Source organism: Cyanistes caeruleus, chromosome Z, assembly GCF_971803275.1.
Source record: "Cyanistes caeruleus chromosome Z, bCyaCae1.hap1.1, whole genome shotgun sequence".
NCBI lineage: Eukaryota > Metazoa > Chordata > Aves > Passeriformes > Paridae > Cyanistes > Cyanistes caeruleus.
This window is the reverse complement of record NC_141732.1, coordinates 59,336,075-59,352,145: the sequence shown is the minus strand read 5'-3', so window position 1 is coordinate 59,352,145 and position 16,071 is coordinate 59,336,075. Positions and strand designations below refer to the sequence as shown.

The 16,071-nt window shown below is 39.6% G+C and overlaps 1 long non-coding RNA gene across 1 annotated transcript; it reads left to right on the top strand.

The window, feature by feature from the left end:
- The first annotated feature begins 1,220 nt into the window (after positions 1 to 1,220).
- On the top strand, positions 1,221 to 13,510 carry LOC111941517 (uncharacterized). The gene is made up of 3 exons (XR_002870083.2): positions 1,221 to 1,308; positions 3,582 to 3,621; positions 13,432 to 13,510. It is a non-coding gene; the product is annotated as an uncharacterized LOC111941517 (long non-coding RNA).
- The last annotated feature ends 2,561 nt before the right edge of the window (positions 13,511 to 16,071 follow it).

Below are 16,071 nucleotides of genomic sequence, written 5' to 3'. Positions count from 1 at the left end.
CAGGAGCAGTGGTACTGTGAAGACCTCCTCATCAAAGAGTGAGTGCTGCTTGCACATTTGTGTAAAGATGCATTGAACCTTTTGTTGGAAAAGGTTGCATTAAACTTCTGAAATGCAATCTGACACAGCTCATCACAATGGTTGTACCTTGTGCCAAACTGTTTTGCCATCTTGTAGGAGATGATGGAGTCCTGAGGGCATCTGGGATGCCTCTGAGCTGTCAGCCCCAGCTTGCCCCTCTGTGCCCCTGCAACATGCTAGTTGTTGTTAGTATACCAGTTCAAGATAAGACAAATGTGTTTAAAGAAGGAGTCTTGACAGCCCACAAGAACTGTGTTTTTATCTCAGGAAAGCAGTGGTGTCTCATGCATACATAGGATGTGGGGGAGCCCACAACTTACACAGATAATGTTGGAAGACTTGTGGGCAGAGCACTGAACCCTTGCACAGTTCCAGATCCCCACTGGCTATGTAGAGCAGATCCTGGAGCAAAGTCCTCACCCTGCAAAGACAAGGAAGCTGAGGAAGCTGGGGCTGTTCAGTCTGGAGAAGAGAAGATTGCACAGGGATCTCCTAACAACCTTCCAGTATCTGAAGGGGCCTACAGGGAAGCCAGAGTGGGGCTCTTTAGCAGGAACTGTAGAAATAGGACAAGGTGTAATGGGTACAAACTGAAAGAGGGGAAATTTATATTACATATTAGGAAGAAATTTTTCCTTGTAAGGGTGAAGAGACACTGGAGCAGGATCCCCAGGGAGGTTGTGGATGCCCCAGTCCTGGCAGTGTTCAGGTTGGATGAGGCTCTGAGTAACTTGGGGAGGTGCCCCTGCCCCTGGCAGAAGGGTTGGGAGTGGATGATTTTTAAGGTCCATTCCAAGCCCTTGACATCTTATGATGCTACAATTCTGTTCATCAGCTCTGGGTTCCCTCTTGAGAGGAATTAGTTAGCCCATGACTCAAAGCTCAGGAGTTAACTAGCACAATTGCAGTGCTGGTCGAGATCCACAGGAACCCATGGAGAAGAACTTAGTTTCCTTCCTCTCCCTTGGAAATCTGGAGCACCCAGTCCCTCACACAGCCCTAACAAGCTGGCAATGCTATAATTGGAAAAAGTTTATTCCTGCTTTGAACATTCTTGTGTGAGGGGTGGGATGGAAATATTTTTTTTAACAGTGATCCCAAGACATTGCACATATATGGTCTCCTTGTCCTGGCGAGTTAGAGGAATAGCTGCCCTGCTCTGTGCTCAGCTGGGGATTTCCAGAAGGATGAGAGCTTTCCTTCCTGTCTCTCTGATGAGTCCACCCGGTGAGTTCACCAATTCCCCCTTACTCTGCTGTAATCCTGCACATTTGAACCAAGGGCACTCATTGCAGAACTTAACCAACTAACAGTCCAGGTTTTCTGGAACTTGATTAAATTCCCAGAAATCCAGGTGGCTGGCATAGCGTGACTAAACATGCCACTAACCACAGACCCTCCTCGGGGGCACTTCCCATCCCCTGCTTCTTATTTTCCTATAATTAATCCCCCTATCTAATTTCTTCCCATTTTTTAACTCACAGAGTTGAGAGCTTCTTAGTAACTGTACCTGAAGGCTGTGCAATGCTGTACAGCAAGCTGCTTTTCTCTCATGTTAACTTTAACAGCCTCTTGCACTCAACAAGCTGTTTTCTGACACTATAGGCTGTATTTGTTATACTGAAGGATATTATTTAGAACCACATACTGCATGTGCAAACAATTACATTTTAAAATAAATCAGGTACAAGGTAAACAAATGTAAGAGCAGTATTATTTAATTTTATTTTTTTATAGATTAAAGCCTATATAGGAAATTGTATTTCTGATTTAGAGACTTGTAGTAAAACTCAACTGCTGGGTAGGAAGTGCATGTGGAACTTCCTGAGTAATAACTGGGCCAGTTTACCAGCATGATTAGAAAGGGTCATAGTATTTTATCAAAACTGAGATCTTGATCAGATGGTACTCATTAGTTTTAATGCATAAATTACAAATATTTTTCTTTAGGTGAAGTGAGCAGAACTTTGCTAAATTACTTTCTCTTTGTTTCTGGTATAAACCACATCTTGGTCTAGGCTGATTACAACTAAGGTGAAAGTATTGTATGCAACACCATTGATACCTGCAGCAGGCACCTTTCACCGCAGAAAGACAGTGAGACAGAAATGCTGTTCTCTGGCGCACCAGAGGAGATACTGCATTACCACAATCACTGTGAAGTGGCAAATGTTATTTTAATGACGCCCAGCTTGGTAGTTTCCCAAGGGTGAAATCAATATCTTGATGGTTAAACTGAAGCGACCATTATATTAGTGAGAACATATGTATGACCTCATTGACAGCACTCAGAACATTGAGCTGAGAGAGGGCAATCTCCTTCTTGAAAGGCTGCAGACGTCCAAATCCATCTGCAATATAGAGAAGACGTGTTCATTTAGATAATGCTAGAAAACAGCAATAAAGTAGACATAGCTAAATGTTCATTATAGGCGAGGTTCCTTCTGCTGCTTTTGAGCTTAAGCAGTAAAAGGTCATACTATCTCTAATTGAATTGCTTTGTATTGTTTCAATCTACATAATGCACTGTTTACAAATAGAGCATCATCTTAAGCACTTTGTGCCATGTGGCCAAACATTGAAATTTTGCTCTTCGTTGTACTTATGCATTTTGTAATTAAGTAATTAAGTAATTTCTGTGGCATCAGAAAACCGTTGGTCCTTTTAGAGATTTATGCTACCATGAATGGACTGTTTGTATTTAGTGTATCTTCATTTCACAATCTTTTATTTCTAAAATATGAAACTTGGATAAAAATTAAATAAACATCCCCCCCCAAAGCAAACACACAGCCAAACCCACAAACAAAACCTAAATACACACACACAAAGAAGCAGAAACAACAAACAAAACCCAAACCAAACAAATAACCAACAAAACAGACAGAAGGAAGGAAATGCACTCAGACATGAAGTGCACATCACAAAAATTTTGTGGATTTTTAAGAATAAGCAATATTGTTAAGAAATGAGAGAAGGTATAAATGAATATATAGAGAGCTATTTCATAATTGCACTTCTGTACCTTTATTGGCTGAATGGTGACTGTCATCCAATCACAGCAGTGCCAATACAGGGTTCACATACAGGACACAGTAGGTATTATTCTGGTTTGCTGAATTTAATGCAATACTCCTTATCAAAATCATCCACTGCAGGCTTCAGTTGCAAACAACTGGCAAGAAAATACAGGTAAGCATTCAGGTGAACTGCTGTAAGACTTTTCATATGCAAACTTTTTAATAGAGCATTTCTAATCACAGGCAATATATGAAGTGAGAATACGGAAGCTGGAAATGGAGTTGGTATATGAAAAATATTTGTGGCATTACTTGAATTCCAGTACCTATTCAACTATCGGTAACAGGCATGAAATATCATCCAAAAAATAATTTAAAGAAAACATTTCTTCCACGTGACTTTTCCACTGCACCGTGCTTAAAATGCATGTTTTGTATATCATTTGCATGGTTATCTAAAAACCACTCTCTTCTTGACAGCCAGGACTTTGACATGTGGAAGGCAGCTCAGCCTATCTTGGTAAGAACTTAAAATTCAAGTCACTTTGACTTTAAGACAAATGCACTTCATCTGCAAGTGTATGTGTGTACTTCATTGAGCGCTCATTAAATTCAAGTAGCTGCCTAGTAATAGTAAAAATAAAATGATAATACAGAACTTCCATAGCAAATACCAGTGGTTCTCTGAGCAGCAAAGAAACCAAATACTGTATTAAACTTTAAGTAAGCAAGAACCAACCTGAATCATTTGGATGACCAGGGAAATTAGGAAAGACTATTCCATTCTATCTAGCTTACTAATGAGGTACAATTGATAAAAAGCTGAGAGGCTTTTTTTAATCTAAAATACTTTTCCACTGAAAACGTCTTCTTTTTTTCTTTCTTTTCTCCTTGGGTTTTTGTTGTTGTTGTTTTGTTTGTTTGTTTGTTTGTAGTTTTTTTTTCCTTAGAAGCATAAGTTCTAGGAAAATTCAGCAGGAGGAAAACAATTTCAAAAAAATTTGATAATCCTTCAAATAATATTTTCAAGGCAGAATTTGTTTGGAATGCAACAAATTTGTTGACTGAAGATTTTTAAATCTTTTTATTGCTTTGTTTCTCTATATCTTCACGAGGTCAGTAGTTGTATATGCTCTTACACAACAGAGCACATATGCAAGTAAATTAAAAGACACATGATATAGAAAAAAATAAACACTATACTCAAAAATATTTAACTTAGGCTTCACGTGTTAGAAAAAATTTGAACATATTTGTTTTTCTAAACAGAAAAGAAAATTAATTTTCATTTAGAAGTTTCTAAGAAAAAGTAACTGAATTTCCATCACTCTCATTTAAGCTGTTCCCAGAGGTCAGCACATTCACTGGCTCTTGCTTTGCTGGTAACACAAGCCCACATGGAAGAAAAGAGCAATGTCTGAAATCTTGTTGTGTTTGAAAATTCATGTATATTCAGTCACCTCTGACTGTCATACTCACTTTCCACAAGCACTCATGTGCCTTAAGTGTTAGTGTCATGAATACTGAGGAACCAGATGGCCACACTAACCACCACTCACTTAAATGTCAGAAAGGTCAGTTACAACTGAAGCGCTTGTAAATAGGGAAGTCATCTCCAAAACTGTGTTTCTTAGCACTCAGAGGGATTTTCTGTAGATCTGATGGCTTTATACAGTTGGCAGTTTTGTGAGCCGTCTGGTCCCCACAAAACAGCATGTGGGCTTGTTGGGCAATGACAAAATGATGGCAAACATTAGCTGAGTGGGTGTGGGTGACAGGCAGTAAGTGTCTGCAGGGAAGATTGGCACAAGTGTACCTGGCAGATCTACTGTAATTAATGTTTAAAAAAATCATCAAACTATTTAATCTGTAAGATGCACATGAGCAGGAAAAATCTGAAGTCTTTTCCTCTCTCCCCCTCAGCTGAAGCCCCAGTACATGTCAAGGGAGAAGAAATATTTTTATTGAAGTACAATAGTCACAACTTGAACAATCTGTTCTTGCTGTATATTTGAAGTTTACATTCTCCCCTCTGAAATTAGTGGATTAGAAAGTGGAACACCACGTATAAACTATTTTTGATGTGAATAGTTTTGCAATGCTAAATAAGCCTATCGATGACTCCCTGGATGAAACAGCTGAAATTAGTTTTCAATATATTTCAGTCTACTCCATTATATATTGTCTCATTAAGCAATATGACTTCTGAGATCTTCGTGTGTTAATAAATACATGCAAAGAAAAAACCCACTCCCACTGCAGCAGGTTGTCCCTGGTGCAGGAGCTGTAGCACCACTTTATTCACTGTTACTTTCCTCACATTTATTTCCTACCTGTAATGCCACTCTAACATTTTTAACATACAAGAGGTCAGGCTTGAAAATATCATCTCTTACAGTACTCTGTGTGTCTTCCAGTGCACAGCCATTCCTTTTGCATGCCAGAACCTCAATCTTTATCTTGATCAAGCAGCACTTGTGTGATTTCCTGTACCTTTGTCAGCTGCAAGTGTTTAGGAAAGAAAACACAGTTGGCATTCTAGGTGATGCCTTTTTCTGGTCTAAAAATTTGAGAGCCAGACACAGTTAAAGGTTAAAGTGGTTTTTCCTCAGTGTTTAATAAGGATCCTTATGGTGCACCACTTTACCAAGGTGGAATGTGCTGAAATGCACACCCACAATAGACCACATATACAATTTATAGACCTTACAAATTAGCATATCTAACAAAGCTGCCCTAATGAGATGCTTGGATGAATAGCATGATATCCCTCCATCCCAAGGAATTCCTGCCTGGAATAGGGGGAATGGATGGGCCAAACCTCTAGTTTACAGGATCTATTCCAGAGGGGGCTTCAGTTTCTCAAGGTAGTGTAGGGTTTTCCAGCCTCCAACTGCGAGGCCTTTAGGATGTTTGGTCTCCTGGCCTTACAGAATACTAGGGCTATGCAAAGATATCAGTCTTAAGGAATTACAAGTTTGCTAAGAGTACTGAGGATATTGACATAAAAGGTACATAAAAGAAAAGGCAAAAAATCATCTTGGCATCATAAGGAGAATGATACATAGCATAGCAGTGTCTCCGGCAGCTGTGATGGCTCTGGGGGGAGGACTTACTAAAGCCTGTTGTAAACCAGTTAGTTGTCCTTGCAAGCGTGATATGGGAGTGAGATACAGCCATCAGACAAACTTTTTTATGGAGTAGTTTTCCACACTGGAAGCAGACGTATCAGACAAGTAAAACTTACCCAAACTGATGTGGACACCAATAAAACACTGAACCATGCTATGGAAAACACTCCCATGAGAGTTGTAAATAGTCGAGCCTCCATTTCAGTGGGCTTATCCCTTTTAATGATTATGAGCAGTAAAAATACAAAATGCCAGCCTTCTCTGCCTTGTGCATAGTTCCATCTCCAAAGGCAGGAACCATTGGTCAATAATCAGACAATCCCAATCAGACAATTGCAACAATCCCAAGACTGATCCCATTTTTGCTTCCCACCTGAGAAAAGTTACTTTAATACTCAGGAAGACCCAATATTGCAGGATTGGGGCTAAATGCAGAATTCAAACTTCTCTCACACACACGAAATCTGTAAAAAAAATCTACAAAAATCTGTAAAAAAACTGTAAAGATGACGTTTTTGTGCCCATTGTTTCTTGACACTGTCTGGTAGCCAGTGATTGACTCCTGACTTCAAGCCTCCTTATTCTAGGGGTATTTTTAATATACTTGCACTCTGATTCAGCATACTGTGAGGACCATACCCATAATTTGTTCCTTATTGCACCTAAAATGTTCAAGATAATAATGCATTGCATCTAGGAATGGCTGCTGCCTTTTTTGTCTTGAAAATAAGATACATACTGATTACCAAGTTTGGAAAGCTATTGGAACCAAGTAATAAATCAATGGAGAATTTTGTTCACCTCTGTGAACAAAATCACCAAAGCTACTGGACATGAGAGCATTCCAAAGGGATAAGTTGCTCATCAGTCTGTCCAGCTGTCCCAGTTACCAAAGTGCTAACAACAAGTTTCAAACAACAAACTTCAAATATATATTGAGGTGTCAGCTTGACCCAGTCTTAATGTTTTGCTGCCCTGTTTGCAGCTCCTCAACTAAAAACTCAAGCTTTATCAGATATTGAGAGCAATATATGGACAGAAAGACACCATTAAACTGTCAAAATTTCCTTGCCATTAGCAAAATTCAATGGCAGGGTAAGGACTGAACAGAGAAGAAAAGGGAGGAAGATCAGGGGCAGTGTGCATTTCCATACAGAATAATTCTGCTCCTTAGCAACCCCACAAGGAAAGAAAACACTGGGGAAAAAAAAAAACAACAACTCAAATCTATTGTTTAAAATTTGCTTCTTCTGCTAATGCAGACTTTAAGATTTCATTTTCATGACAAGTTCTATGAAACTTTAATAGCTGTGGAATGTCCTTATAAATGTACTTGGCTACAACTGGACTTTATATTGCATGCAGAACAGGAGATTAAAATCTGTTAAGAGTTATTTTTGCTCCTCAGTGTATCATGTGAGAAGCAAATACAGTAAAATTACGTCAAGGCAGGTGATTTGCTTGAAAAACCAGTGTCATGTTTATTGAAAAACTGAAAAAAAACCATAATTTGCCAGAAGAATTTCTGTTAATGAATGAGGGTGGGAACTGGGTAGCATGAGCTTAAGCAGTAACCAAGGACTAAGATGAATTTAAGGATCCTGATGAGAAAATAGTTAGCAAACAGCTGTTAAGTTGGCAAAAATAACAGTACAAAAAAACCCCCACCAAACATAAAAGGTGCCAAGTACAAGTCATGGTCTGGACAAGCCTTGCTCCAAAGATTGAATGGAACAAGAAGTTAATGAAACAACAAAGCGTTGGGTAAATGCCTCAGTCAAGATACTTACAGCAGACATTACTCATCAACTCTCTTTTAATAAAAAATGGCAATAACCTCCCAATGACCTCTACAAGGGGTTATAGTCCAGTGACCTCTGCAGTTCAGAATGGCTTTTGCTTGTGCAAATCTGCAAATTCACACATATGCAAAATCACAGTTGGTGGAAAATTTAGTTTTCTTTTCTAATCATTTTCCACTGCACTAGACTTTGATATTTTTGAAAGGAGGACCACATCCTGTTCACACCATACAGAGCTTGACACCTTCAGTGTGACTGAGGTACCTCAGCCAAGCTAGAGACCAGACAAGGTAGCACACACACAGGAGGGGACAAGCAACAACACTGTTTCCACATTGAGTATCATGACCCTCCTGACAGTTCTGTTCTGAGCCAGCATCAGTCTTTAGGGATGATCCAGGAAAGAATGGACTACTAGGACTGAACAACCATGTCTAGTGTCTAATGGACCTTCAGAAGATAAATGTGTCTGCCTGAGGAGTCCCTGCACAACCTTCTTGAGGTTGTTAACTCATTAACTCATTAACTCATTTCTAGTTCTACATAAACAGCATAGTCAGGTTACTTCAATAGGGCTGCTCCATTTTCATATATAAAGCTACAGAATCCAAATAATGCTGCTTGCATTGGGTGGGCTGGACCCCCAGCCAAAATGTAAGCATGAGGGTTTCTTTTCTGTGAGTTTTGAAGGTCATATATCATACACATTGTAGAGTCCTGGTTATAAAAATGTGTGGTAGGGTGATAATAGTATTCTGGAACTGCTTTACTTAAAACAATTAAAGAACATTGGTAGTTAAGGCTCTTGTGTTGTGTGTAGGAGCAGGATGTCATCTCTGCCATTCTGTTTCTGACTATCCTCCAGAACAGTCACCAATTACAAATATGTAATCCACATATTGTACATATGTAAGCATATGTAAGCAACAGTTATGACAAGGTGGTGCTTCTTAAACACAAAACCACCTTTACAAGTGGACACCAAAGCTGCTGATTTATTCTAATTGGCCCCAACAGACATCTGCTTCCCAGCTGCAGCTGAGAACCCCATTTCTGTGGCATCCTCCACATAGGAAGCCACTCAGTGTCTCCCAGCTTTCCCTGGTATTTCCACATGGACATGCAGCAGTGACAGAATGACAGTTTTATAACTCAGTCTTTCAATTATGATCTCTTTGATTGATGTCCCTCTGATGGAGTTACCCAGATAGGAGACACATCAGGTGTAGCTGAACTGTGCTGGAGAAATCCTCCTGCACCAACTGAAGTACAGTGTATGGACACTTCTAGCCTCAAATGTGTGGGGTCAGATGTGTTTCACTGATGTTCAAACCACCATCCTTTTTGCCGAGGAAAACATAGTTCGTTATTGTGGCTCAGCTGACGCACATGCCCTTGTTCCTCCCAAGGACTGAGATCTGTGTCTGAGTCCTGATTGGGCAGGACACAACCTCAAACTGTCTAAATGTCTGAGATGATGTTTTATTGATTTCCTCTTGCACAGCAGCTGTACAGCTGGAGGGAAGTGACAGCACTCTGTGCAATTTGTTGCACAAGAGCTCTGGGTGATGGCACTGTTGCCTCCTCACAGACAACCGTTGTTTTTGTGTTTGGCCTTGACACATAACACATGCTAGGTCTGTGGGCCAGCACCAAATTTTCTTTAAAACACCTTGCAGGACAGAGCTATGGGTGCAAGCACAAATGCTGCTCTTGCAAATTCCTCAGTCATGTCTTAAACTTGAGCAGCTGTGCTCCCATTTTTGCCCCTCATTATATTAGATAGCAGGTTGATGATTCTCCAGGATTTTCTCCACAAACCCTTTAGATTAAACATGTGCATTGCTACACACAAGGAGACTTCCTTATCAGCCTTTTCTGGATCTGTGCTTGTCCCTTCTGGACATCTGCTCAAGAGAGTCACTGAAAACTTCCCAAGTGCTCAGGCCCTAGAAGCACTGGACACACACCTGTATCATTAGGATAAACATTGCCTGTAATCTAATATCTCACTTTTACCTGCACTAGTTCTGTTCAACTAACCTGATTCCAGGATGAAATTTCAAGTACTTGTATCACTTTTTGATCCAATGCCAGTTGTCTGTTTGTCGTGTCTTCTTCAAAGCAACCAGCTGAGGTCTTTTTCCTGATGACACCTTCCTTCACTGATCTTCTACACAAACCTAGCCCTTCAAGCTCTGCTTTCTCTCAGTCCAGAAGAAAGTTCAGTGTCCCAGAAACAGTGGTCCTTTTGGTCTCTAGTTATTCATGCATTCTGTAGTATTTTCATCTCCCTAGTTACAAAATTTCAGTGAAACACCAACAACTAGAGATGCACTTATTTCAGCCATAGTTTTCAAGCATCCAGGGGCTGTGATTAGTCTCCTCTATGAGACATCTGAATGAAACACCAGACCACCAGGTGCTGATCAAATCAAAGCTGATCCTTTCTGTCTTAACTGTCTTAACAAGTACTTCATAGGGAATAGACCCAACACAGCTGCCTCCTTACAGGTAGACATCCTCTGGGACTCTTGTTCCCAACTATGCAGGAGATACCAGGTACAAGACGTGTATTGCACAGCAGCCTTGGAGATCATCAAGGTCCCAGCTCCTGGGCAGCTGTGTGATGGATTGTGGTGCTTCTCCTGTGTAGCTGGTACCTCTGTGCGGGCACTGCCTTGGGAAAACAGGTCTGGTCCTTTGTGTCCCCTGCCTTGACAATAGAAAGTGAGCCACCTGTGATACTTCTGCATCACTTCTTGTCCCTGGCCACAGCACAGTTCTCCAGAAAGACAGCAAAAAGACAGTTATACAGGAGGACTCTAGCAGTAGCAGGACCTGTTCTGTAATGCCATGGGCAAGTGACCAATAAGTAATTTCAGAAACAGCTATTTGCTCAGTGGGAGGTTTCAGTCCCTTGGATCATGCAGTGGGAGACTCCCACACCTCAGGATGAGCTCAAAGATTTTCCCTGTTCTGTAAAGGAAATACACAGTGGGAAAGAGATGAGAAACAACATACAGAAAGTTGTAGGGTTTTGTATGCATCTTGAGTAAATAAATGTGTCACTTCATCTTTAAAGAGTGGAGAACTTTATAGCATCTAAGTTCAATTCACAGCTCTGGACACAAGAATATATAAGCTAGACAGAATTTAAATGTAATAAATTTATATAAGGAAAAGAGAATCCAAATTCCTTGACTCACATCCATCTGTAGTAATGTATACATTTAATGTAAAACCAAGATTTTAAAAGTTCTTCCCTGCTTTCAGCTAGCTGCTGGACTTCAAGATCTGCTTCACATGTACAAGGTGCTTATTAAAAGGTAGTCAGTCTTATAAAATTAAAAAGGAACCTCCAAGCAAGTCTGACAGTAAAAGTACATGTTTCTAATGAACAAAAAAACAATACCTAAACCAAAAAACCTGCTGATAAGACTGACTAAAATAGAAAAGGGCATATCTTGATGTGACTTACCACCAGAAGCATTTCTGTCATAAAGCAAAGGCTTGGTTTGTGTGTGTTTACACCTTTAAAGTCTTTGGTATCAAGTTCTATATGGGAGTTGTCTCATTATTTACTGTGAGAAAACATCAGAGACTTGAAGAGTAAGCCACAAACTGCTATTTTTGAAATTCTTGTGGTGTATTATTTCCCATTTGACCTTTTCTTGAGGTACTCTTGACCTTAGGTCTATGCACTCATTAGTCCTGGAGTCTAATGTCAATCTCCCCATGTCTATACTTCTGAAGATTCCTTTGGAGTTTTAGAAGTGTTTCAAGACTATACTTTTTTTGAACAAAAGTACATCACTTCTGCCTTGAATTTCAGCTGGGGATGGAGTTCAAAATAATACATGGATTTTGTGATACCTCTGTAAATACATGTACCATATACATACGTGTATGCTATACATGACTCTAGTGACTGCAAAATTTTCTGCTGCTGGTTAACATACTTTGGGTTGGAAGAAAGAGAAAGTAAGATCTGTAATTTTATTTTGTAAATAGACAGGTTTGGGTAAGCCAAGGAAGAGCTGCGGTCTCCAAGATTCACCTGTGGGGTGAATATTTCAAGGCCTGCCAGTTTAAATCTCATTAATTCTTCTGACTGCCTCATGCCAATCACTGGATAGGAGGTTTTCACGGAAAAGCATCAAGACTGTGTCCTTTGTGTAGACAGTATTTTGTTGCTTCTAGCCACATGATTTGAAGGGCTCATTACAAAGACAGAATATCTTAAGAGCTGTCTTGTTCTCTGCTGTTGTCAATAGCATTCACACACCACAGATCATTCTGCTCAAACCTTCACCAGTTGCACCCAGACTTCAGATGGAAATTAAACAGCTTTGTTCCAGCTGATGACTCTATCATCTCAAACAACTGTTTCCAATTTCCAGACTGCTGGAAGACACAATGAGAAGCAATGAGGTTTGGGACATAAACTTCACAAGAAAATATCTGACTATGAGAGTAGTCAGGCTCTGCAATGACAGGGGCTAGATTAGAGGAAGCCCAAGTACCAGTAGTGCTACTGTTGTCATCTTGATGAAGGCGAATTTTCAAGTCATTACCTAGAAGCGGTGACTTGGTAAAGAAGATTAATGCAGAGATTACTGTCTTTGTCTCTTAATAAAGAAAGTGGAAAGCATAGTTATGTATGTAAAGGCAGAGGAGGGTCATGCAGGAACCTAAGGCAGGAGGAAGATGAGACTGCTGGTGAGACTGTGACTGTGTGCAACTGTTGTGCAAATCTTCTATGTGTGGCTCAGTTGTTGTGCAAAGCTCCTGTGTGTGCCTCAGTTACAGTGGAGGTTTGGTCTTCCCATGATTATCTATGCCTTAGTGAGGAACTTCTATAGAAGGAAAAAGTGAGAGATTGTCTGTTTGCTACTCTTTAATCATTCTTTGGGAAATTATAGAATAATAGTTCTTTGGAGAATATGGAGCACTTATTTTGAATGACATATTTTCCATACATAAATATTCAGGAGCAATTTGAGATGTAAAAGCAACAAGTGCAAATGAGTTCACTATACTGAAATGTCACTGAGGATTGCAGTGATGACTCCATCCCAGTTCGAAGCAGGTCATTAGCATTGCTTTTATCACAGGACTGATCCTTATGGGGGCCTGAATATCTGTCCTTACAAGATCCAGGGAATGGAACTTCTTTCCATGCCACACAAGTATGTGCAGATGTGGTCATGCAAAAGCCAGAGATGCCATGCACTATAATTGATCTTATATTCAGAAAAAAACATACAGTGAAACCTTAATATAACTTCAGAGCTTTTTGTTTTGTTTTGTTTGTTGTATTTTTGTTTGTTTGTTTTTGTTTATTTTTTGTGAAAACAAGCAAAAACTCACTACAAAATTAAACTATATTTTCAGGTCATACTGTGCTATGAAAAAGTGTGGAAGACTCTTTGGCTGTACCTGTTGAAGGGGCTGACAGCCCTTCTCTGGGAAGTGGTTTGATTGCACCAAAGTTAAAACTTCCCTGGCATGTCTTTTGTCCTCACTCAGGAGACTCAGGTGTGCACATAGTCATGGTGTTGCTTTAGATGCAGACTCTTACAACCATTTATTAAAGAATAAAACACTCCTACAAGCATGAAGTTATTACAGCCTCAATCCAGAACAATAATTCATCCTCCAAGAAAAATAAGCTAAATATATAATTAAACTTCCCAATGTGTTCCCCAGCATGCCAATACCTAGATCATTTGTTGTTCTTCATAATTTGGTGATGACTCCATGACACATTATGTGTATGAATTACATACTCCATACAATCTGTGTGTATGAATTGCGAAACACTGTATGACGATGAACAGGTGTATGAGGAACCTGACAAGAATCAGCCCTATGCACAGTCTTCAATACTTTCTCAGTGATAATTTCATTTTGAGGCACATCAATAAGTTGATTTTTAATCCCTTTATTACAATCCCCATAAATTTTATAATTCAAGTGTTTTAAATCAAATTGTCATGGAGGATGCCTTGCAGATGTCAACAATTGTATGAATACAGTTACCTGTCAACCAGACTCACAGTCATATCAAACAAGATTGTTGCCTTTCTTTGATGACCTGAATTCCATGAAAATGTAAGTTACATGCACTTTCACAAATTGTAACATGTTAGTTCAGAACTAAGTAATAAAAAATTAAATAAGAAAATACTCTGTTCTGATAAGGTCAAAAATTAATCCAAGCTATTAATTTTTCATTTTTCTAAGTGTTTTCTTACTGAAATAGATATGTTTCACCTAATTTCATTCAACATTTCATCTAAACATATCAGAGCATAATTTTTTACATTGCATTTACATTTACATTTATATTTATATTTTTTACATTTACATTGCTCTCTTTGATCTTTTTTGACCAGCTGTGAAACCAAAGCTCTTACTACTAATAATTTTCTAACAATTATGTCATCAGTATTGTCAATTGCCTTGTGAGTCATCCCTATGAGGCTGATAGCACACAGGCTGTATATCACAATGTTCTCAGGACAGATGTATAGCTAAGTCTTTTTATGCTATCAGCACTATTTAATATGCTGTGTATGTAGATCCAACAGACACAATCTTTACATGACCCATATTGGGCAGCAGTAACTTAACAGCAAGCTGACAGAAATGAGCCAGGGACAGAAATCCTTAATCACCCACACAGCCCACTCCCTATGTCTATGATTCTTGAATTTTTACCTAGGAGTAAACTAGTCCAGTGAATGTGGGGAGAGGAATGAAGTGAAATTTTCTAGCAATGCCATTGTTCAGAGGAAGAGGAGGAAGTGCATGCTTGCAGATCAGGAGTATACAGGGACATCAGTGGTCCAGGACCCATATAGTGATAGGGGTATAGGAGATGTGGCACAGAGAATTCACCCAGCTTTACTTGCTGGAAGTGAAACAAACACTCAGCTGGTGCTGCATTCCTGTTCCAGTGCTTCACGTTCAGGTGCATAGCAGAGCTTGGGTGTACATTGGCAGTGCTGTTTATTTACACTGTTCTTTCATTTAATTTACTTCTAGTCTTGCAATGGAAAGCCTGACATTCAGCCTTAATTAATATGAGTTTTATTTATGTCACCCCTGAAGTCTGTCCCTGAATATGAGAGCAAGGTAAAGAGGGAAGGAATTGAGAAATATACTGAAATGGCATAATAACTCCAAAAAAAACACATACAACCCACTTCAGATATATTTTAGAGACTTGCTGTCATACCACAATGGTATGATTTTGGAAGTTTCCGATTTGTAAGCATGAGGCCAGCCTTTCAATCCTGCCCACCATCAGATGGTCACGGGGAAACAAGTGGGACACCAGGTCTGAGTATAAGGTTGTCAGCACAAGACCAAGGCACTGGCACACACAAGCATTCTTGCTCTTATCATCCTCCTTCAATTATAGCTCTAAGTACCTGGTATGGTCCAGACTTCTGCTGCCTCCAAAACAAAAATTGCTTTTTCACTCAGTCACAGAAACTAGTACACTAGTATATTAGGAAGAAAAAGCTGATTGCCCCTAGATAATGGGATTTCACATACCATACACACATATATATATATATATATATATATATATATATATACACATACACAGTATGTGTGTTTATGTGTAAACAAGTAGCTGCCCTTCGTACCTTGTGGTCACATAGTAATGTGACCAAATAATTTTAAGTACTGACATCTGAAGGCAATTGTGATTGTGTCTGCCTAGGAAAAAGCAGCAGTGACTGGCCCTGAAGCTGGTGACACTAAACCTATTTTGCTAGCCCCTCACCCCAAATCAATCACCTTCACAGGCCTGTGGAGTCCTGGACTGTACATAATTATTTTACCCACACACGTTTGTTAAAAAGAAAAAATCTGTGAAAGAGTAACTTGCCCTTGGAAGCTTGACACCAGCTCAGGTGCCCCACAGCCACGTGAGGCTGGTGCAGGACACGAGGACAATGCTACCTCTATGCTCTATGCTACCTCTGTGCTACCACAGTGCTCTATGCTTGTGACACC